Genomic DNA, 24,282 nt, shown 5'->3' on the forward strand with positions numbered 1-24,282 from the left:
GTGTTAAACACTGAAAACCTCTCTGATTTATGTTTGGTCTTTCAGAGCTGCCCTAGTTATCGTTTTTGCGGTTTATTTAAATGAGATGCGGTTGGAGCTAGGTGAATATCGTTCCATGCAATTTCATGAAGACACCACTTCCTACCCTGGTTTGCTTCTCAGAAATACCGCAGCTGTAGATTATGAATAAATCGTTAGATTCCTTAAATTAGGTCAAGTGTTTCAAACAAGCCGCAGCACGTACTACCTTTCATTCCTTTTCTCTGAGAAACATAAATATTTACTTTGAGTTTGGCGCGTGAAACCCGAACATAACACTAGGCGAAAAAGCTTCTTGAAATCTGACTCATCTCTGGTTGCTAACATATACCATTAAGAGATAGATTTCCATTGTAATTCATCGGCTCCACGACCAAGTTTCGTTCACTGAACACCGGAATCTGCGGTAAGCCTTAACCATCGACTTCCAAGCCAATAATCAGCTTTCTGTCGCCGATTGAATCTCGATGTTCCGTTGATGAGCAGCTAGTTACCAACATTTTACTGAACCACCAAGTGCTGTGCTGGGACAACTGCGGTTGACTTTAAATAGCCCGTTTTTTACTCGAGTAACTGACGTATACAGACGTCTCCCATTAAGAGCTTGAATTGGAAATTTTTCTTTTTATTTTAATGTTTTGTATTCGCACGTAAGCTCTACGTTCCGTCATATAGCTTAACTTGTTATGAACTTGTCCTTTTGTGCATAATTTTCTATTGCTCAAGCTGTATACAATTAATGTCCTAAACAATGTTTCCATAATCCGATTTCTATTTTTACATTCTCAAGCAAGGCGTATCGGGTTGTAGGACGTGTACTGCTGCTGCTGCAGTTGTTCCGGCTGCTGACGGCAACTATGAGATGGTTGGTTTATGGGGTTTAACGTACCAAAGCAACTAAGGCTATGAGAGACGCCGTAGTGAAGGGCTCCGGAAATGTCGACCACCTGGGGTTCTTTAACGTGCACTGACATCGCACAGTACACGGGCCTCTAGAATTTCTCCTCCAAAGAAATTCCAGCCGCCGCGGCCGGGATCGAACCCGCGTCTTTTGGGTCAGCAGCCGAGCACCTTAACCACTGAGCCACCGCGGCGGCCGGCAAGTATGAGAGTTGGGCAGTGACGCTGTTGGTGTTACTTCTGGATGTCTCAGTAGTTTTCGACCTTCTGAGCTGCCGTAATTGCCTGTCTGCATGTATCAGTACCAAAAAATTCAGGGGGGCACTTTGTTGACCTAAAGTGCAGTGAGGCGGAAGCCTTAAGCGCGGTGTTGCTGCTTGTGTCACTGATGTATGGTTAAGATGTTAAGCTTCCCCTCTAAGAGTGGAACGCGACAGCGTCTTGCAACGCTGCCAGGGAGTTCACAGAACGCCATCGCCCGTTCGGCTCTACGCCTTGCTCATCGGTAAATTGGTTTTTTAGGAAAGGAAATGTATCTGTCTCGCATATCTAGGCGGACACCTCAACCTCGCCGTAAGGGAAGGGAGGAAGATGGAAATGAATGAAGACACCGTATTCACTAGACGCGCCTTCGTTCATTCCAAATCATCGAGCTGGCATCGCGGAGTGGTTAGCGTGCTCGTCTCACACTCCAGAGACCCTGGTTCGATTCCCAACCTGACCAATTTCATACTAGGTTTTATTTATTTATCTTGTCTGACTACAACAGGTAATTGGGCTGATCGGTTAGTTTAGTAATTAACTGAACTAAGTCCCACTTACTTGGAGCATCACTATACCATCCCTTTAATTGGTTGCATGGTTACCAGCCGAACTACAATCGGCCCCGTTTGAAATTCGCGCACTGTGACGTCACTACCGTTTCGACCAATTGAAAAGCGTGACATTTCTCTCGACAACTCCTGCTTACAACGATGAGGCACTGAAGGCTTCCTCCTTAAAATTGGAGGGGACACTTAAGCTCGGCTCGAAGCAAATGGCACGATAGCGTTAATGGGTTAGCGCCCGTATATATGGAACCGGTCATTCTCGAATTTCCATTAATAGATCCCTGGGAGCACTCATACTCCTCCTGGAGCAGTGGTGCAGCGGTTGAGCGATGCGCCACTGCCCTGCGATGGCAGGTGCTGCCACCGGCGGAGCTTGTGAGACCAAGGTTGCTCATCCCGAGCAGCCTTTCGCGACCAATCATTAATTCACCTGCCACCTGCCACGGTGGTCAGACCGGTGGGCAGGCTTCGTGGCCGCCACGAGGTTATACGTGCCCTATGTGGCCCACCTAGATTGCTTTTCCGGGCATTTTTCAATCAGGAGCACAGACCTTTGGGCTAGTTGGTTCATAGCAGACACGTACAAGCGCTAAAAAACACGGACAGAGAAGAGACTTGGACAACACGAGCGCTTACTTTCAACTGAAGGTTTATTGATACACAAGCACAATTTTATACACCTTGCTGCATGACGTCAAACTGATAGCCCTGCCGACATCACGTGGCTGCGAAACGCAGTGACGTCAGAGTAGTGTTCTCGGCGCCTGAGAAGTTGGAAAAACTAGTCAAGTTGACTAATCCTTTTCTAAAGCCTAAAGAACCATGCGGTATCAAGCACCGGGATCCTTTTGTACCATGTGTTTCTGGTGTGGTCTATGACATTCCTCTATCGTGTGGCTCTAGGTACATCGGTCAAACTGGCCGATGTCTGAACGAAAGATTACTGGAACACAGGAGGAAGGTAGGCAATTATAGAGACGGTAATCTTTCTGAACATTGTCATGATTGTGCTTTAAAGAATAAGAAACCATGTAAACCTGTCTCCAGCGCATGCAAGATTGTGGCCAAACATAGTTGTCAGGATGAGAGAGAGATAATAGAGGCAGATTTGATTAGAAAAGCCGGTCCATCCTGCGTCAGCGCACCATCTGTCACACTGACTAAAAAGGAAATAATGTTTTTGGAAGCAGCCACGTGATGTCGGCAGGGCTATCAGTTTGACGTCATGCAGCAAGGTGTATAAAATTGTGCTTGTGTATCAATAAACCTTCAGTTGAAAGTAAGCGCTCGTTTTGTCCAAGTCTCTTCTCTGTCCGTGTTTCTTAGCGCTTGTACGTGTCTATTTTTCAATCACAGCGCTGAAGACGACAATAATCACGCCGGAAGTTCTACACAATATCCTCGTTAAAGCACCTTAACGCTATCTCGTTAAAGCTGATAGCCTAGGCACTTGTGATCAAGGCAGTACGTGCACCTAAAAGCTCTCTCTGCTGAAAAAAAGTTGTATGATGCAATAAACTCATACAGTTTGTCATACAAATATCATAGAATTATCGCCGCCGCGGTGGCTGAGTCGTTATGGTGCTCGGCTGTCTGACCCGAAAGATGCGGGTTCGATCCCGGTCGCGGCGGCAGGAATTTCTTTGGAGGAGAAATTCTAGAGGCCCGTGTACTGTGCGATGTCAGTGCACGTTAAAGAACCCCAGGTAGTCGAAATTTCCGGAGCCCTCCACTGCGGCGTCTCTCATAGCCTTAGTCGCTTTGGGACGTTAAACTCCATAAAACCAAACTAAAACCAAACATAGAATTATCATACAAATCATAGAAAATTATCATACAAATGTCAAAAATTTCTGTAAAATCATACATTCAGCATACAGATCTCATAGAATATCAAACAAATTGTATGATATGTCATACAAATTGTATGATATGTCATACAAATTGTATGATATTCCGTGATGAAGCCTCTATGAGGTTATTGCATCATAGAACTTTTTTTCAGCAGGGGCACGTACGTGCCATAGGTGCGTCTGCGATTGTTTCAGACGTCCGCCACCGCTTCTCGCAAAAGGAAAGGAGCAGACTGTGAATTACGTCGCACGTAATACACTGTGCGCCATCTAAAACCTCAAAAGGTTGACTGCTTGTTAAAGAGATCGAGGAAACGTCCCAGCCTGTGCTCTAGCCGCTGCAGATTGATTGATTGATAACTTTTATTTCCACCGATGTAGGAGGCCCCCTACTCCCCGTCCCTAGCACGCAGGCCTAGGGAACGGGGGACGGCACCTCCGCGACTAAAGACTGGCGAAGATACATTGTCTCTTCGCGGCTTCAGCCGCCAGGCGGACAGCTCGCTGCAGAAACCGTACGCGTGACGTGATCATTACAGTGGGAACGCCGCAACTGCATTATAAAACGTCTGTGGGCTGCTTTGATGTCATCGTACGCCTACAGCGCCTCCTTTGGCTCGGAAACGCGCAAGCGCTGTAGTTCTCTCTTATCCTTACTTGCTTTTCTTTCTTGCCGTAAAATTCATTAAGGAAGAAAGCAGGCATAGGCATGGGAAAAAAAATCTAGCAGCGATTGCGTAAGATAAGTGCTTTTGTTGTCACCTCCTCCACATTTAACCAATCTTCATCAGGTAAAAGCACAGCGTGACTGGGGATAAGACAAAAGTAGTAGACAGAGCCGCGCTGTGCCTTTACGCGATGAACAAGCACCGACTAGCTCAAGAAAGTGCCTTTTTCTACCGATCTCCACGATTAAGGTCGGTGGTTACGTCACACCCTCGCTGGCCTTTGGCGGCATACGTAGTCTTTGCGTCTTAGTTCTTACCTTTTCTTTTCTTTCGCCAACTTTTCCCGCCTATTTTGCGTAAATGAACGCAGTTCAGGCTTAGTTACTTTCCACAATCTTTCTGTTCCTCCTGCCTCTTTTTCTTTCTTTCGGTAGCTATTATAGCCCCTCCCTGTAGCCGGCCCATATTTTTCTTCGCGTGGGCATAAAGGTGGGCTTAACTGCATTTCATGCCGAAAGAGGTCGTGAAAGTTTGATGAGGAGCCTTAATTATTCGTTGACCCTACATTTTGCGGAGAATGTGGGCGTTCTGGAACGCGGTTATAGCGCTACTGGCTAATACCCCGATTTATTCAGTTCGTTTCATCTTTAGCTTAATGACGAAAGAAAGGGGGAGCCGGGAACAGGGCCCTACGGAATCGGCCAATCTTGGAGGGGGGGGGGGGGGGGGGGGGAGTTAATTTGGCGCAACAGCCCCCACCAGCCCGACTCTTCGGGATAGGAGAAAATGCCGCCATTGGCAAACGCCACTCTGCATTGCGTTCATTGCGTTGTGGTTGCAACAGCATACTTTCGACTGATGTAACCTTCATGTGTGAGCTTGAATCGTCTTTTTTTCTTTCCCATTGGAGCGGGAGCTTTATAGAACAATTTCTGAACAAAAATTCGCTGTGGCTTAGCTTGGTTAAGCCCGGTAATTGCGAAAGCAATATCCTTACCTACAATATCCTTACCTAGTGTAGCTGGTGGTGGTGCTTGTGGTTAGACTTGTGGTGATGCATCGGTTATATAATCCAATCCAATCCAATCCAAACCAATCAAATCCCATGGAATGCAATCCAGTCCATTCCAATCCACTCCACTGCAATCCACTCAAATCTAATCTAATCTAATCCAATCCAAACCACCCCAATCAAATTCAATCCACTCCAATCAAATCCACTCATATCCAATCCAATTCAATGTAATCTAATCTGATGTAATGTAATGTAATCTAATCTAATCCAGTCCAATCCAATCTAATCCAATCTAATGCAATCTAATGCAGTCTAATGCACTCAAGCTCAAATGAAGGTCAATGGTGGTCACCGCCGCGGCACGATGGTGGTCACCGGCCGCGGCACGGCAAAGGCGTGAAAGTGCAAGTAGTATTGCTTTCGCAATAAAACAACGTCCTAGTATGTCGTAACAGCAATTTCCAGTGCCCAAATTTTCGAAATAAGGGTGCCGTCCGAAGGTTGACCTATGGCGTGTGGATCTATAGCAGCGGGCACCGTCCCGAATTCAAATCTGGCCTTGAAATCGAGCAAATGAAATACCCAAATGGGCTAGTAACAAATATTAAGGAGGCGTTCCGCATTAGCAAAAACACTGCTATATATGCATCGGGAAACCTTTCCATTGAGTCTTCCGCGAATGCAAACATTAAATGCGACAGTGGTGTCGCGTTTCGCCCTGGTTCGGGGACCAGGGCGAATTTTTCATTAACTACGAAGTTTCTGAGAAAGCTGTAGAGCTTTCCTTTGTAGCCGTATGGCTGGGCTCGGATGGATGTCCATGAATAATTACTCCCTCACTGTTTCTTGTACGTGGCGTTGGTGTCAAACGATTGCTGGGGTTTAACTTTTCTAACCACAGTTTTACAAAGCGAGAGCTTTGGCTTCGTCGTCGTTTTGCGTTCTTCCGCTCTTCTTCGGTCTCGGTCGCTAGCCTGGCGCGATCAGCATTCCGCTCCTTCTTCAAGTAGGCGGCTCGCCGGGCGATACCCACGGGGTGGTCTGATGTCGCTAGCCGACGACATTAGACAGTTTTAGTTGCTACGTACGTAGCGACATTGCGTACGCAACGCTCACTACGTTCCGTACGCTGTAAAGGACACCCCCGTCACACTTATAGTTGGCCGTACCGCCGCAGAGCACTGAGAGCAGTCGCGTAGCGCGTTGTGTTGTGTCGCCATCTAGTGACAAACACTGAAAGCGCTGTAGCACTCGGCTGAACATTTTTCAGTTTCTGACAATATGAATAGTATATTACTGTTTTTAATGGAGGAACAAATGTATAGTGTTTAATGAAGTGCAAAAGTAGGCACATGGCTAAAAAAATTATTCGACAGGTGCGGCTGTTATGACGATAAACGTGCACAACGTTAGTTAGGCTTAAAAGGTCAAAAATCGCGTCATTATCTGAAAAACAAGGGACATTTGTCCCTAATATTTTGGCGTGTGGGTGAGAGTAGACAAAATAAAAGCTAGCAGCACAATTTAGAGCGAGCCATCGCGTTGGAGAAAGCAGCGGCGAAGTGAAATCGGTCCGAAGCGGGCGAGATGGTCGCCGCCATGTTCTCTACGCAGCACGTAGCGTCCCGCGTTATAGTGAACTAGAATATTTCTAGTGGCGCGACCGCCTCCGCTGCAGAGGGCCTCGAGCGGAAGAAAGTTGCGGCGGCGCTGTAGTCGCCCGCACTTGAAAGCGCGTCAGCCGCGGCACCTTTCAGGCGGCCGTCGCGCTTGCAGGACACCGCTTCCGCCGATGTTTTAGGCGATTCAAGTTTACCACCTCGAAGGGATGCAAAACTACTAAGGGACAAAAATGTTTGCTTTCCGCTTTCTGTCCCGTGTAGCTTCGTTGTGCATGTGGAAATATTCCGATGCTGTCGCTGGCGGACCGAAGAGTTCCGTAATTGTCTGGCCGGGAACAGCCGCTTCACATTTCGCGGTGGTATTCGTTGCAGTTTGCCTTGATTAGTATTGACCCTGTTTTATCCATGAACGAGCAAAATGAAAAAAAAAAAAGTGATTTTGCAAACGATCACTACGATTCTCGCGGGCGGCTCAGCTGTATAGCTGAATGCAATATACATTCCTCGCTTCGCTCATACTCTTTGTAAGGTAAATTTCATCTCACTGATGGTGCGCTTCGCACAAAATATGTGCTTGCGTCCTCGCTTTCAAGCGCCATTAAATACGAAATAAAAAGGATTCCCTGTCTATGATCAAGATACCACCGATCATGAGTCAAGAGCACATAAAGAAGGTAGTTCGCCGTAAGTGAAATGAAACGGCGATTAATATTGTCTCCTTACTAGCATTTTGAAAGAAATACGCTTTGTCAAAATGTTAAAATTGCTCTCCGTGACTCATACGACCTCCTCCCTCTGTAACCAGCCTCGGAACTAGCTGCGGCATTTAATTACGCCGAGTCGTGGCGCTATTCTATTTGTGCTGCGTGTGTGCGTGCGTGCGTGCGCACGCGCGGGGCAGGGGACGTGACGCACCTGAATACCCTGTGTGGTACTGGATACATGTTCTTGGTTTATTAGGGAGATTCCATTATTTTTCAAAGCATTTAATATCTTCATCTATGCTTCTGTATCACAAGGAATTTGCACTGCACTTACTACTACTACTTGGTACGCACAGGTGCTTGGCACAGTCATGAACAACAAACAAAGTTTTCACAGACCACAACAATGAGTTTTACTGCACAATATGTCCACTTTTAAGCCGACCACTGCACAACAGCTTGGTTGATATGTGGTCATCATATGCGACTAAGCTTTAAATGCTGGTGCGACTTTCTGCGTGCTGCATCACGAGACTTATTCAAGCCTTTAACATAAAAGTGCATGCGGGTCACCACATAAAATCCAATCATGTTGGCTGTAAGTGTTTGGTTGTGCTCCTCACATCCAATAGCTGCAATGTGCTTGTTGTGTATGACAGCCAGCACATCCATGATGCTGTCGTGATGGAGCTTGTTCGAGCTGAAGCAGCCTGTAAATATATCTTCAAGGTTGGTAATAAACTTGAAAAGTTTTATAGAGGGATAGAGCAAGCCACCGAAGTCACAGGCTCTTGTGAATACTGCTGCGTTCAGCATCTTTCCTTCCGAGGCAGGTAGTAGCAGCACGCTCCTGTGCTGTTCTCGCGTAGCCAGTTGTGCAACCTGGTGCATAACAGTGGTTTAGCCGCCGCTTGGGAGGCATCGTAAACACTGATGCAGAAAACACACCACGACGCAAACAACGACACGCAACTGCGGGAGCAGAAGGCGCGCGCAGTCGCTTCAAGTGCGGGCGACGACAGCGCCGCCGCTACTTTCTTCCAAAGCAGGGTACGCGGCGCACAATAGGAGGCGCCTCCGCTCGAGCCACTGTAAAACTTCTAGTACACTGTACCCGCGTTGCGTACGCTACCGCAACGCGCGGCTAGATACGTTGCGTTCTGCGCATGCGCATTCGTTACCCGCGGTGTCGTTGCGTGCGCAAGCTCGCTGCGTACGTCCATTATATATCCTCCTTGCGTACGTCCAACTAGACGTTATGAGATGGCCCAGCACATGGAGGTAAATGGCCCAGCATCGCTCAGATCCGTGACGAAGCGCGCACTGCCTGCAGGGGTAAGTTTCTATGAAAGCGCACGCCCTCTGGCAGCGGAGGCTCCAGCTGCGGCGGCGAGCACTCGGACAACTGTGTCGGTGAGGCGCGCGAGGGAATACCGCGGCGAAGTCGCGTGTTTAGCGCGGGGTGAAGGGCACGGTGCAGCTGCGGAGCGAGTCAAGGTCGTTGCCGCGCGGTCGGCGAAGCTCGCGGAGACGTGCCGTAGTAAAGCTCTCGTTTTAAAACCTGCCTTGGTTTGGTTAGTTGTTTGCGGGTGTTTAACGTCCCAAAGAGACTCAGGCTATAAGGGACGCCGTGGTGCAGGGCTCGGGAAATTTCGACCACCTGCGATTCTTTAACTCGCACTGACATCGCACAGTACACGGGCCTCTAGAATTTCGCCCGCATCGAAATTCGACAGCCATGGCCGGGATCGAACCCGCGTCTTTTGGGTCACCAGCCGAGCGCCATATCCATTGAGCCACCGCGGCACCCAAAAAAGAAAAAAGAAACCTTGCTTTCGCTCAATATTCCGTGCTTAGCAATGCTAAACCGGCAGCAATTTTTTGTATCAATATTCTTGTGGGTGCTGGCTCTTCTTGTTGGTACTTTGTTTTCCTTTCTTTTTCCGGAAAATGTTGTCCCTGGGACTTTATTCGGTGTAAACGACGTAGTGCATGACGACGTAGCCCAAAATTTTAACGCCAAGTCTGGGAGGTATTTTTACCGGTGATGTTTGTGGATCGTGTTTTTTCTCAGATTCGGCTTGCCAGCGTGACGCTACCAGTGCTGTTTTCGCTCCGCTTCGAATATTTCAGTGACCTCGACTGGAAGTAGCTTCAAAATGAGGACGAAAAAAATCCAGAAAGGGCTACTGCAGACAAGTTGACATACCCGTGTAAGCTGGGAATGGCTTGGACTGTCACTGGGGTCGCTCTCTTGACACGTCTTGCCTCATCGGAAAAACACTCACTTCAAGGGGCAGCCCCACTCGGCGTGTGCTTTGTTCTCGTCTCAGAATATCTGCAGTCATCTTTGCCCCTACGCCATTTCAGCCGCGGCGCTTTCCTTGTGGAGTGACAGCGCCGCGGGGATCGTCCGCAGTCCTTTTTTTTCTCTGCTTGGTTCCAAATTGGGCAAACGCGAGCACTTTCCGAAGGATGATGCCACCAAGGCCTCTTCTCGTGGTCGAAGGTAATTTTCGCCCGCGTCGGGGCTTCTTGAACGCAAGAAAGGATAACCGGGATGGTGAGATAACGAGGCCTGTGCTCGTTTTTTGTTATTACGTGTGCACAATGGTTTTTGAAACCCCTCCCCCCAATCCCTCAGCGTCCTTCCTGGTTTCGTGAACGGGGGTGATGTGCGCAATGATGTTGTGTTTTTCTCTCAAGCTGGGAAATGTGAACACGGCAGCCGTGTAAGTCGTTCATTTGCCGATTATGAAGCGACTCTTTACTTGTACATTCCACTCAACGACACCCCCCTTCCCCCCCCCCCCTCCTCCATTTAGCCAAATGTGGAAGCTCGGTAATAGTTTGTTAGCAAATGAACGCACTTTGGAACCATTTCATATATTCCGCGAGCTAAAGATATGTGACGAGCCATCAAGCAACTAAAGTACCTAAAGTAGAAAATGTAACCAGCGACTGGGCCTGCATGATTCCATGCTTCCAAAATTAAGACGCTTTCAAACGACGGGACCGACAAGACTTTTTGTCGGTTTTGTGTTTTGAGCTCTGGTTGAAATTGTAGTCCTTGAAGAGCTTGTTGAATGCACATTTCTTTACGCAAATGAGAGGCTGGTTCTAGAAGTCAAATCAATAAAACGTCCCAGGGGCCCTCACAACGTTTACATCTTTCTCCCAGCTCTCCACTCATTCGATGCCACTATCGTATACGGCAAGAGGAGCAACACGGAGTTCTTCGTTCACAATAGGTAAAGCTTGGTGTGGCCTCCCGTTTCTCCCAAACTTTATGAGGCTTCACCGCATCCGGCGTTTGGCCTTTTTCTTGTTTTGAAGCACTTATTCGGAATCAGCTACGGTGTCTATTCCCAGTATCCGTCTCATGAGACCGTTCTCCGCATAGCGTCTGTCATACTTACGCCTCCATTGTTTCGGGAATCTCCAAAAATTCGCGGAGGAAAACGGGAGGCTGTCGCCAACCCGCTCGCATCAGATTCGTTCGTCACGCTAGCAGCGTGGCGCTATTCCACCGGTTTATCGTCCATTTGAAAGGTTGCCAGGGAGAAATTTTGGTCTCCTGTGTGGTTTCCTAACCCTTTTTTCGACGGTAGGCCGCTCATGTCCAGCCGAAACAGGCCATTTTTCGGTTGCGCAAACGCATCAGCAACACGTCGCCCCAACAATGCATCGCAGACCTTTCTTTCTTGCGTTTGACTCCTGTCCTGGAGTTGGACAATTTTTGCGCGTTAGCCCGGCGTCCCAAATATCTTTGACAGGCAAGCCTATTATGCAACTTGCGGCGGATCCGAGACAGAAAAGCGAATTCGCGCCCATTGTCTCCTTATCCGTTGTTGCCTGCCACGTATGAAGAGGGCAATGCGTGGATACTAGCCCCAACAATCGCCCTTCCTTGTCTATTCAGGAAAGCAACAAGCGCTAGGCTGCGAATTGGTGAACTGACGCGTCGGTGATGTGTTCCGAATGCCGCCAAGCAGCTAAAAGTTAAATCAGTAACGGATGGACCAGGTTGCTATGGCCAGCTAAGAGAGGGCTAGTAAATGAGTCGCGCTACGGAAAGGACTGGCGCAGCGCTCTGGGAAGGTGCATTGTTCAAGTTTCTGCACGCATAGCGACAGCTGCTGCCAACCGCATACAAAAGGGGGGGGGGGGGGGGGGGGGGGGGGGGGCTGAACACACAGCCTTCAGTCCTTCCACGTCGTCGTGGTTTCGATACAAGTGCTTCGCCTGGGGCTTACTAGGTATGCTGCCAAAGAGTCTTCAGTTGCTGCACGCCTACCATAATGCCCAGCCGGCTTTGTTGCAGTACTTGGAAGAAAAAAAAATGTAGTACGAAGAGAAAAAAACTACATCTTGGTTCCGCGCTGCAACAAATGCTCGACTGTTGCCATGACGCCGGAATCATAATACGCTTTCAGTAGCCTTTCGCTGGAAATTTGTCGCAGGCGGGCGTCTATGATGAATTACAGCGTATGTTGGGCGTGGTTGCTCACTGTTCGCAACTTTTGTCTTCATTCTTTCTAGTGCGTGCTTCCTTTTTAGTCTTAACTAATTTACTCCCAGTCACCTCTTTCCAGCGCTTCAACGTAGTCTTTGTCAAAAGTAACCAGGCTGCATGGTTGGCTTCTAGCTTGTATAGTGGAGCCCTTGTGGCTTTCCTAAAGACCAAAAGTTGTTGGAAGGTGAGAAGACCCCAAGTCTGTACCTTTAACGACCATTTCAGCTTCAGGGAAGCTCTAAGGGCTCCACTGTACGAGCTAGAAGCAAACCATGCAGCCTGGTTACTTTTGACAAAGACTGTAAGTCTTTGCATTCACACATTAGATGGCCTCGGGTTCTAGCCGGGCGAGATGGATTTCCTACGACTGTCCTCAACGGCATGGCGTTAGCAATAAACAAAACCATCTGGGATCTTCAGATATCTTCTAGTGATGTAAAGGGCTGGCTCGAAGTTACACCGCTTTACTATTCTTCCTGCTCTATAGCCGGATACAACTCTAGAACGAAGCGGCAAACGCCCCTAAAAAAGACCCTACATGCAATGGCGCAACTGATCGTCCCCTCAACCCCTCAACCGATCTCCTTAAATCTTCTAGCGTGAGATTCTTAGCGGTTGGCAGATGAATGGGGAATACTACATCATCATCATCATCAGCCTGACTACGCCCACTGCAGGGCAAAGGCCTCCCCCATGTCTCTCCAATTAACCCTGTCCTTAGCCAGCCGCGTCTGGAGGGGCCGGAGCTGGAGGGGCTCCTTTGAGGGGCTTCTGCCGCTTCGTTGTTAACTTGTATTTGCTCCGTCACACGTAAGCAGCGTATGCGCAATCATGCATGACATGTTATATATTACAATTTGTATTAGAATCTAACATAAATTCATTATTGCGTTAGAGGCTGATGACGCAGAACTTTAATAGGGGATGTTCCGACATCGGGGACTAAAATGAGGGCACACTTCCTGGCAGTAAAAAAAGAAAAAAATAGTTAAAAAGCAGGCACCGCGTACAGTGTAAGAAAAATATATTTTGCAACAGGTTCTTGATTATAGTCCAACGTTGTTGCTAAGCTGAACTAGATTGTTCAGCTTAGCAACAACGTTGGACTATAATCAAGAACCTGTTGCAAAATGCATTTTTCTTACACTGTACGCGGTACCTGCTTTTTAAAAAAAGCAGGTACCTTCACTTAAAAGTGAATCTTTTAAGAATTTATCCGACTGCGGCTTTTAAAAGTACCATGTTTCCTCTGTGCATTCATTATACGGTTGGCAGCGAATGTTCGCGGCATGCGTGTGCTGGGGGAAAGGTAGAAGAGAGGTTTGTTGCAGCTCATTTTAACCGGAAATTGAGGTGATAGGCTTGTGCGATTTTGGGTAACTTTTTCCACACAGCGGTATCCCTTTAGCTTTTTCTGGCCGTTGTACGTCTCAGTAGCGAAACCAGAAGCGGTGTATGCTTTTGCTAGCTCTTCTGGGGGTATTTTTCGCGAAAATAGCGGGTTCTGACCAAGGACTAAAAGACACACACACATAACAGTCATACGATCCCCAAAAAGTTCACAACAGCATTGGTTTCCAGGAGGTTATTCAACAACATGTCGGCGCAACTTCAGTTCATTGTATTGAGTAGAAAACAAGAAATTCTAGCTTACACATACAACAAGTTATGGCGTGCGCGTTTCAAACGTGGCTTGAAAATTTGCATCGCAGCCTGCAGGAACTGACCATAAAGAAATACTTTCGCTGGGAGCCTCATTTTCTGCAGTTCCGAATGTGTTTCACTACAGCTGTGAAGAGAACGCAATGAGGTTTAGGGGAAACAATGTTTTGAACGCATTATATTTTTATTCGCGCTGAACAACTTCTATCTAAAATGTTTCTCTGGATGCAAAATTCTGCACATTTCCCGAGCACGCATAGTTTTAAAGAATAACTGGGTTGTTGAAATTCTGAGCCACTTTTCTTAGTTATCATTCCTTTAATCCGTACAAAACAGGATAAAGAACACATTGCTCGAGCACATTTCCTGGATCCAATTTCCTGCATGGAATTGATCTGTGAACGTCTTTATGTCTTTCTGGTCGTTTTGCGAGTAAACGATGTCGCTTGAAAAGAGAGAGAAGTGAGCTTAGTGAAATGAAAGGCAAATAGTTCGGGAGAAAAGATAGATATCTGGCCTTCTACTCTGCACTGGGGAAAGGGAAGAGGAGAAAAAAAAAGAGCGGTGATGAGTGACGATGTGGTGAGAAGAGAGATGAGAATATGTGCGCGCACCACAACCGCAAGTCGTGGCCCGTGTCGCTCAAAAAACGTGAAAACGTCCGTATTGCCTGGAATGCTTTGCAATTCTGCGGCCCAGCGCCTAGCAGTAAGTGCTCCCAGAGTGGTCTGGTGTCAGTTCAAGGAAGCGGCCTACGTTAGTGTTTCTCGCGGTTCTAAAGGACAGTACACGCTTCACAGTCTCGGTTATGCCACAAGTGGAACAGTCCGGGGTGTCCGCCAGACCAATTAAATGTAAGTACTTTGGCGTGAAAGCGGTGTCTAAATGAAGTCTATGCATCAAGCATGCATGAGGCCGCAAAATTCCACGCGGAATCCGAAATTTTACGCTCCGATTTAGTCCTTTAAAACGGATGTGCCGAGCGTCTGGCTGGGCCCAGTATTTCGCCCTCTATATATACAGTCCGAAAGCAGACAAGTGGTCTCCGTTCTTGAGAAAAGCACAACTGAACGGAGGCGATTGCTGAGAGCGTTCGTTGCTTCAGCATCGGCCCTCTCGTTTCCATCGAGCCAGCAGTCTACAGGGACCCACTGAAAGCATTTCGGTGTCCTTTTCCTTGAGAAGATTAAACGAGCTCAGCGATTTCTAGTGCCAGAGTCTGGTAGGCGGCGTGGCTTAGAAAACGCCCTAAAATTTGTAGCGCAGTTTTTCAGTCCGTGAATATCCACCACACTTGAAGTGATTCGTCACAGGTGTTCTGAATCGCTTCCCGAAGAGCCACAACCTCAGAAGCGGTCGATGTTGAAATCTGTCCTAGAACAAATTTTAGAGTCATCTGCCGGGCGGGTATCACTACAGCTGCTGTCCATGCCATTGGTGACACAGATCGGTCAGTGCGTAGTTGTGATATTCTGACCAGATGTATGGCAAAGAAGTTGTTGCAGCACTCTGACTGGCAATGTGGATTTCTTTAGTGTTCCGAGAACACGCAGGCATACCGAAGGAAGCGCCATTACCAAGGGTGGATTGACTGGGTGATATGGAAGAGCATAGCCTGATGGTACTTGAGACTGATGGCAGCGGAGTGCATTTGGAAAACTGCGGTCCGGCCGCTCATTCAGAATCATCGTCAGTTTGTGACAACGGTGTCTGGTAAGTAGACCCAAATACACAGGAGGCGTATGGCTGCGCTCGGGTGGATGCCAATGAGTAATTACTCCCTTACTACAAATCTACTCCACCTTGGGGAATTCCCCTAAAGATTTGTTCAACATTGTTCCCACTTGGTGTTATTGATCAATTCGCTCTCGCCCTAAAATAAGCTTGCCGTCCCGGTTAGCTCAGTTGGTAGAGCGACTGTTCCGGTGAAGCGGTGGTCCCGGGTTCAAACCCCGGACCAGGAGGAATTTTTCTTTAACTACGAAGTTTCTGAGAAAGCTGTATAGCTTTCCATTGTAGCTGTATGGCTGCGCTCGGGTGGATGACAATGAGTAATTACTCCCTTACGACAAATCTACTCCACCTTGGGGGATTCCCCTAAACATTCACAAAATACACAGGGAGTGTTTCGTGTGACAAATATATCGTTATTGTGCAGGCACGTACGGGCTTCCCCAATCGTGTCGTTGTTAGTAGTGCACAGTGGCAATCCAGGGAATGCCTGAGCGCCTCTGCTTGAACAACCTCTAACGACTGCAAGCAGGAAATGCTCGTACTAAAGAGTACTGGGAAGCTGTATCGAATGCACCCTACTAACGCAGTCTGGTAAAGCTTTACTAAAGAGCTCTTCGCTGGATCCCATTTCACGCCTGCTATCAAGCAAAGAATAGCGCAAAAATTAGTCTTTTCATTAACATATTGATGTGCCTCGACCTTGACAGACCACGGTCATAGATAATGCTCAAGAATCGGTGATGTTAAACATGATGTATTACCGCTCTGCGTAGTGTTATCGGGCAGCGGAAAACAGACTTTCGCGTGTATGCGACCACAGCACATTTTTCCGCTGCTAAGAGCAAACATTGGCGCCGTAGGTATCTCAGTGTAGATGTCACAGCTCGTTGCAATCTCGCACGCATTTGTTTGCTTGTCGAGCCACAAGCCAAGATGCAGATGTCATCAGCATATGCACTGCTGTGGACGTTAGCTGGTAGTTCGATCACTGAACCAATCAACGCAAGGTTAATTAAGGTTGAGCTGAGGACTCCTCCCTGAGAAACTCCACCGTAAACCTGATGACGAGCAGTGTCTCCATGAGGCGTGATCTCAGCGGCCGCTGAGGTAGCTCCCAATCCACAGGTAGAACCGGCCACCAAAACATCCAATTCATCAAGTCCATCAAGAATGACGTCACGAAAAACGCTGTCGTAAGCCTCCTTTGATGTCTAAGAAGACAGCCTCGTCTGCATTGGCATTTCTCATGTTTCACAGTGGCAGCGAGATCGATGACGCTGTGGACTGAAGACCGTCCCCGCCGAAACCCGGTCATTATGTTCGGATAAAGGTTTGGTTTGGTTTATTGGGGTTTAACGTCCCAAAGCGACTGAGGCTATGAGAGGCGCCGTAGTGAAGGGCTCCGGAAATTCCTACCACCTGGGGTTCTTTAACGTGCACTGACATCGCACAGCACACGGGCCTCTAGAATTTCGCCTTCAAGAAATTCAGCCGCAGCGGCCTGGATCGAACCCGCGTCTTTCGGGTCAGCAGCCGAGCGCCGTAGTTCGGATAAAGGAATTTCATATCTAGGTATCACTCGAGCCTGGCCAGCCCCATTCGCTCCATCACTTTTTCAACGCAGCTTGCAAGGGCAACTGGCCGATATAAGGCGAGCTCATAAGGAGGCTTTCCAGGGCTCAAAACAGCAACCAGGCGGCCGATGTTCTACAGTGTTCTGGAACATTACTGGAAGCCCATGTTTCACTGTAATAACTGGGCAGTGCAGTTTTCTGGAACCTTACTAGAAGCCCATGTTTCGCTGTAATAACTGAGAAGTGCGGATCAGCCATGTAGAGCAAGTTTAGAGAGTGTTCAGCAAGATATGCCATCAGGGCCAGGTGCAGATGAATGCGTAGACGACTCAAGAGCGGCATCTAACAGGCATAGCGAAGAGCAAGTCGTACAGGTCATTTTACGCTGATGGCGCAAAATCTCCTAACTAGATGACGTTGTCTGAGCCGTGCCCACAACGATTTTGCAGAAAACTTCCACTACCTCTGCTTCATTGCGGCGTTGGTAAAAGGGCATTGAAAGAGTATCTTTCGTGCGGGGGTGAACGCAAACTTCTGACAATGTTCAAAATTTGCGATCGCTGTTTGCTAGGCTCCGGCGATGAAAAGAACTGTCTCCATCGCTGCTTCCCTGACCTCTCGAGCTGGCGCTTGGCGAACTCTGGAGCTTGGCGACAGCGAGCGAGATCTTACGTGGATTTTGTTCTTCTGTATTTTCTATCGGCGCGCCGACGGACTGCGTGTAGCCTCTCGAAGCCTGAATTTTTAAAATGCTCGAATGCTTAGGATGCTATACCATTTTTTAGGATGCTATACAAACTATCCCCGTAGACAATTGAGTTAACCCTCTCGAATCCCACGTCGATAGAAGGACCCGGCCTATGTGCACATACCACGTGGTCTCAACGAGAGAGGCCGTAATTAGGGCCTCTGTTTGAGATAATGACTTTAGGTCGATACAGGAAGTCTCCACAGATGAACTAAAGGCGGGCCAATCTGTGCATCGCACACGATACGAAGTGGTAGGTGCGTACCACTTGACACTTACAAACCTTCGTATGTGGTCACTACCATGTGTTTCCTTATCATTGCAACAGGTAATAGAGGACTATAGGCTTGCTGAAACAAACGTCAGATCCCGAAAGCTGTTGTAGGACGTTCCACGGAGAAACGAAGGGGAGCCGTCGTTTGTAGAGACCAAATCCTGAGTGTGCATAAAGTCTGCCAGGTCTGTTCCTCTATTATTCGTTACGGCACTTCGCCACTGATGGTGATGAGCATTTAAGTCGTCCACAATAATATATGAGGAGCCGTGCAATTCTGGATCGCTGAAGACGGGCATAAAAATCAATTTCATATCTTGGTAGAATGCTTCAGGCGATTCCATAGAAGCCTCTTATTTTTAGCGTTAATGTAAGGCAAATGTAGTGGTTCGTGTTGTGTGTCGGTACAACTTGACGGATGTGCGCAGTAGTTCGGTGTACGCTCACTAACACTTTGCTTGTCTTGTCTTCTTTTCGAGGCATACCCAGAAAGGGGGAATGGCGAATACACGTTGGGCTCACTTGTCACAATTACTAGGAAGCGGTACTTCAGGACGCGCTGTCGGAAGTCACTGAGACGAGCACGCAGGCCTCGGGCATTCTACAGCATCAATGCACTGCGGCCAAAGTGTATTGTCACAGTCACAGAGGAGTTGTTTGTCGCGCCATAGTGACTTACTGCACCGTCGCCAAGAACAGCTCAAGAGCTTCGACCAGTGAACAATTCGCGCTGCTGGAGTGTGCATGTCAGAAAGCAGCACCCGCACCGAATTACCTAGCTGTATCAGTATATCCATCACCTGCTGATATTTCCGCTAGTCGATGTTATCAGCTGGAGCCGCAACCCAACTGGGCGTGCCATGGTGACGACCTTTGATGACAGTGCAGACCATTCAACATCAGGGGAGGCTGATATTACAAACGCATCTGAGAGCTGTGTGTGTCACTGCAGCGGGCGTCGTATGCTTTTTAGCTCGTGTTGCTGTGGCAGCTGAGCTGACACTAGCTGCCACGTCGGTTTATGAGAGTAGGTTTGTTCTGTGATCCCGGGCGTCGGCATCGGGAGCGACTTTTGCGCCGACGAACAGCCGCAGCCGCTTCTTGGTGAGTGGAATTGTCTTTCACCATCGCCTTAAGGATAAGTAGATCGTTCTGCGTTTTTTACCAGTCCTTATGCGTTGCTTCATGGGCACCCGAGCAGTTGGCGCACTTAATAGCCTCTGCTTGGCAAGTGTCATGCTGGTTCTTGGCGCCGCATCGACGGCAGAAAACCTCGTTCCTGCACACGGCACTCACATGTCCCATCTTGCAGCATTCATGGCGCTGAGCAGGCCTGGGAACATACAGGGGGACAGGATGCCTCACGTAGCCCACCTTAACGTGGGCTATGTGAGAGAGTAAATTCCAAAAATTATACACTTGGAGCTGCGGAAACGATGAACGTTAACGATCCGGCCCGAAGAATTGAGCAACGTCTGGAGGTGACTGTCATCACGGGTCAACATCAATAATGACACCAGTAGTAGTCTGTTCTCCATGAGCAAGAAAGGAGCGACTGGCATGTCGCCAAGCACACCACTTTCTTTCAGCTTGCACACCAATACCTGGGATTTCACAACTAGGGTCATGATATACTTCCAAGCACTCATCCTGTCCTCTTGGACTTGCCCCGGAACCACGTGGTCGAAGAACGTGGTCAGCCGCTGTTCATGGTATTGAAATGAGCTGTATTCGTTGTTTCGAAGGCCACGGAGAACGACCCTGCTTTGTCAACAGTCTTTTTAGGTGACTCACCCGGTGGTGTTTTTCTGCGCAACTTCCTTTTCAGGCTGCGCGGCTCAACAAGCGGGCAGCTGCTGTTGGAGCCCATCTCAGCCTACGTAGCGTTATCGACATAGTCTGGAAGCTCCACGTCCGCTACGTTGAAGTAGCCAACTGGCTGTGTCACAGCCTGCTCGACGTTGACGACGGCAGGGTGCAGGAGACATGCGCCCGCCATCTCGAAAGATGTCGAGATCACGGTTAGCTCACAGATAGAAGAAACACAGAAAAGTGGAAGAGCCGCTATCAAGAGACTCTAGGCGCCACCATTCCTTGCAGGGGCCAAACTAAGCCCTGGAAGTTGGTATATTTTTATTGCGAAAGCAATACTACTTGCACTTTCAAGCCTTTGCCGTGACGCGGCGGTGCCACCATTGACCTTTCGCATGACCTCTGTGTGACGTCACGCCGAAGAATTGGGCTACCATCTCGCACCGTCCGTGTGCGACGGCGGTGCACATGAAGATTGGGTTGGATTGGATTGGATTTGATTGGATTGCATTGGATTGCACTGGGTTGGATTGGATTGGACTGGAATGAATTGGAATCGATTGGATTGTATAATCGATGCATCACCACAAGTCTAACCACAAGCACCACCACCAGCTACACTACCAGCTGAGCCATGGCGTAGGTACGGATATTGCTTTCGCAATTACCGGGCTTAACCAAGCTAAGCCACAGCGAATTTTCTTTATTGACCTTCAATCAACAAATATTTTGGTAGGAAAATGCCAGTTGGATTACTGGGCTCATATTCCTGCTAAAAAATCCGATAAAGAAAGCCTTCAGGACACGGTAGACCACCATATTCAGCCGGAAAGGTCGTAGTCTGTCGGTTCCGAAAACACGTCCACAGCACGCCGAGCCTGTACTGCATCATCATCTATTCCCTCTTGCGGTTGATTCCTGGGCTGGAGAGTGGGCAAGGCCTGTGAACATTACATCAGCCCGGCTTCAAAAATCCCATGGACAGGCAAGCCTGTTCCGCAGCTGGCGGCCGAAAGCGACAAATTCAAGATGCGCAACATTACATGAAATAGGAGAGAATCTTCGTACTACTAGCTGATCTTTTCTCATCTTTAGCTCCCGTTGTCGGCAGTGTGGTGACGTCACGCCGAGACCGACAGCCATCATCCGGGCACTGAATTCCACTCATCTGGGCTCTGAATTCCACTCATCCGGGCTTTAAGAGAAGTTTATTGAACCCAGGACCGAAAAGGGACATCGGTTCCTCTACAAAAACGAACAAACATTGCGGCGACTGCTGTCGCCCGGTGCACGCACACACGCGCAGGGAACTTAAAAAGTAAAAAACCACGAGATGTCCAAGAAAGTTCAGGGGTCCATACGCGCGGGGGAAGCACGCCGGATGGAAATACCGCGCACAAACATAACGCGCGAACAACGCACACACACCTCGCGCACAAGCTCCGAGCGCGAACATAACGCGCACAAACGCGCGGACAACGCACACGCACCTCGCGCACAAACTCCGGGCGCGAACATAGCACGCACAAACATAACGCGCGAACAACGCACACAAACCTCGCGCACAAACTTCGGGCACGAACATAACGAGCGAACATCCGGGCTCTGAAACTAGAACATCCGGGCACCGTACGAGACTTAACGAGATGTTGTTGTTGTTGTTGTTGTGACTGAGAGAACGATGAAAAGGAAATTGCACGGGCCTGCTACTGGCTCGAGCCAAGCCACCACCGCTGCCACGTGCAGATAGAGGAGAGTTAAAAGATCAGAGAAAGGAAAGAGAGGAAAGGAAAGACGCGCGTCGCAGCAACAACTGCGTCCGCCGGAGCGGACGCTGCTCAAAAAACAGATAAGCGGCCGAAGCCGCGCTCGCCGAAGCGAGAACAAATAGCGAGACTCTCTAAGCCCTCCTACGGGACCGGCATACAAGCGCCAGTTGCTCTCCAAACGAGTCACAAAAAATAACTGCTGCCAGTGTCTTCTCAATGTTTATCAAGATATCAGTCGAGCTGTGCATTTGATAATGCACGGAATTATAATTTCCGATTTCTAATAACGCGTGGAAAAAGCACATACATGCCACAATACACTGCGTTGCCATACGTGATCTGTTAGGGGCTTTGAGAGAAGGCCGCTTAGAGAAAGAGGGCGAGAAGGGCTTTCGGCGGAAAACTTTCGCTCCCTCCCCAGGATGGCGCTGCGGTCCCACACTCACTAAAGTCACTTTAACACTCACGCATGTAAAAGACCGGCCGCTTGGCCTTCAAGCCCTTTCCCCCTCTGGCATTCTTGTCAGGCCTGCGTCTCGTCGTGTCCGCGTACGCTTCTGCATCGTCCTGGATTTCAATGCCGCCACCATCACAGCTGCTTAAGCCGAGCAATGGAGCCTGTGTTAGGCCCGTAAACATTTCATGCTTACTCTACTCTCGGTTACGGGAGAGGCGCAATTTTTTTATGACCAGCTATATTTTTTTCCTACTTCTAACCGAGGCTCCGAGAAGTTAGTGATGCGCATGCCTTAGCGTGCGCTCTACAGCTTCTAGCTCTTTCGGCTTTGTGAGTGAAACGGTGCGTACTGGGCGCCGCAACGCGGTCATTCCACGCAGTATGCGAAGCTCTCCTTCACACGCTGCCTCGCGTAGACGCTTCCAATAAGGGCTCATTTGGCGTCGCCACATTGCTCACAGCGCTTTCGTGTGCACCTCGCATTAGCGTAGTGGCAGCGGCAGAGGAACCGGCTTGGAACAGTCCAGAGAGAAAGCGCTTCGACATGCCCCGCGTCTGATGGAAAAGTCTATACTTGGGGTCAACATCCTGGGGCACTGCAGCAGACTCGAGGCAGGAAACGGAAGGAGACTAGCCTTTGCCCCCGTGTCGTGGGGATTGGGCTGCTCTTTGTTGAGGCTAGGGGTGTGGAAGGGCGAAGTTGGAGAAACCGGGCCAGGATTTAGGAACCCCACTCCCCAGGCCACCGGAACAAAAGCCCGTCATCTGTTCTTTCCGGCCTAGTCTGTGCTCCCGTAGAGCTGACCGCGAGTGTTGCTGCACCGGGCTGTTTGTCACGAAACAATAGTCTGCTATTCACAATCTCTCCGTTTAGGGCTCACAGACAAACGCAGTGCTGGGTTTTAGACCGCCTTGATCTTCGCCCGGTGTCAAAGAACAAAATCCTCTGACGGTGGGCACACCCGTGTTTAGCCATCAAGACATGCCAGGCGTTGTGCCTGTTCAGTCGTGCATGCGTGACAGGTTACGGCTCCGCAGAGCGCACGTCCTGACCTGACGCCTGTGATACCTTGTCAGCCTTCTTTTTCCCCTTTATGTTCGCTCTCTTCCTTTTCCCTGTGCACACTAGCCAACGAGATTCGGTCATGCGCCTGCATAACCTTTCCAGCTTTCATCTTCCTCTACCTTGTACAAAGATCAGTAGAGAGTTACGAAAGGACCGTGGTACGTGGAAACACAATTAAAAGAGCGGCGCAAGACGTCCGAGATTTATTTTTGCCTCCTTATTAGGCATGTACAGCGCGACGCGTACTACGAAAAATGCGTTTGATCTCCGACGTGGGCGACTGACATTTATTTTTTTCAGCCTGTAAAACGCATAGCTCTTTGCTGACTCGGCTCTGCTGCCGTGTGTGCGTGCAAAAAACTGAACAATGTGCTGGCTATAAAGCGGCGGGTGCGTCTGTGCGCGTGGCCAATTCAGTTCAAACGAACGCTTTCTACAGGCGCCAAGATTGCGTCTAAGCATTCTGGGTTTTTTGCGCAAAGGACACGACGCAAAAGAAACGAGGTAGACAGGACAAGCACTTGTCCTGTCTACCTCGTTTCTTTTGTGTCGTGTCTTTTGCGCAAAAAAACCCAGAATGCTTAGGCACCAACTAGCCTGCAAAAACATACTCGCAAGATTGTGTCCCCGCACCGTTGCTTGCAAAGCGAATGAAAGCGATGTTACAATAAAAGATGAAAGAGACAGCGGAAAAACAATATGTTGCTAAATATATCAGTGGCATAGGCAGCGGAGGAACTGCAGCCCCTTCGGTTTCAAAGAGGGACTTGGGAAGGTATATTTCTTCTAAAAGGTATAAACTTTATGAAGTACTGAATGTAGCCTGCAGAAGAATAACATGGAAGCACAAGAGCGACCCCTAGAAAAACAGTGAAGAACGGGGTTGAACGCGAATCCATGCCGGGTGCGGGAAGCTGGCGTCTTAAGGTCGGGAAGTTATCACCGTTGGATCATATTATACGGGTCGCGAATTCCTAACGCGCTGTGTACTCAGAGCTCGTGTAAGTAGTTGCGCGGCTGGTAGGTCGATAGATCTGCG

General features: G+C 48.8%; 1 protein-coding gene and 1 non-coding gene across 2 annotated transcripts in view; one reads left to right on the forward strand and one right to left on the reverse strand.

Moving 5' to 3' along the window:
* Positions 1 to 24,282, reverse strand: part of LOC149331074 (uncharacterized) — a 437,932-nt gene that overhangs the window by 274,824 nt on the left and 138,826 nt on the right. The window lies entirely within an intron of this gene.
* TRNAT-GGU (transfer RNA threonine (anticodon GGU)) lies at positions 15,700 to 15,773 on the forward strand. The gene has a single exon. It is a non-coding gene; the product is annotated as a tRNA-Thr (tRNA).

Source organism: Amblyomma mixtum, chromosome 9 (assembly GCF_055824585.1).
Source record: "Amblyomma mixtum isolate Tamu chromosome 9, ASM5582458v1, whole genome shotgun sequence".
Lineage (NCBI taxonomy): Eukaryota > Metazoa > Arthropoda > Arachnida > Ixodida > Ixodidae > Amblyomma > Amblyomma mixtum.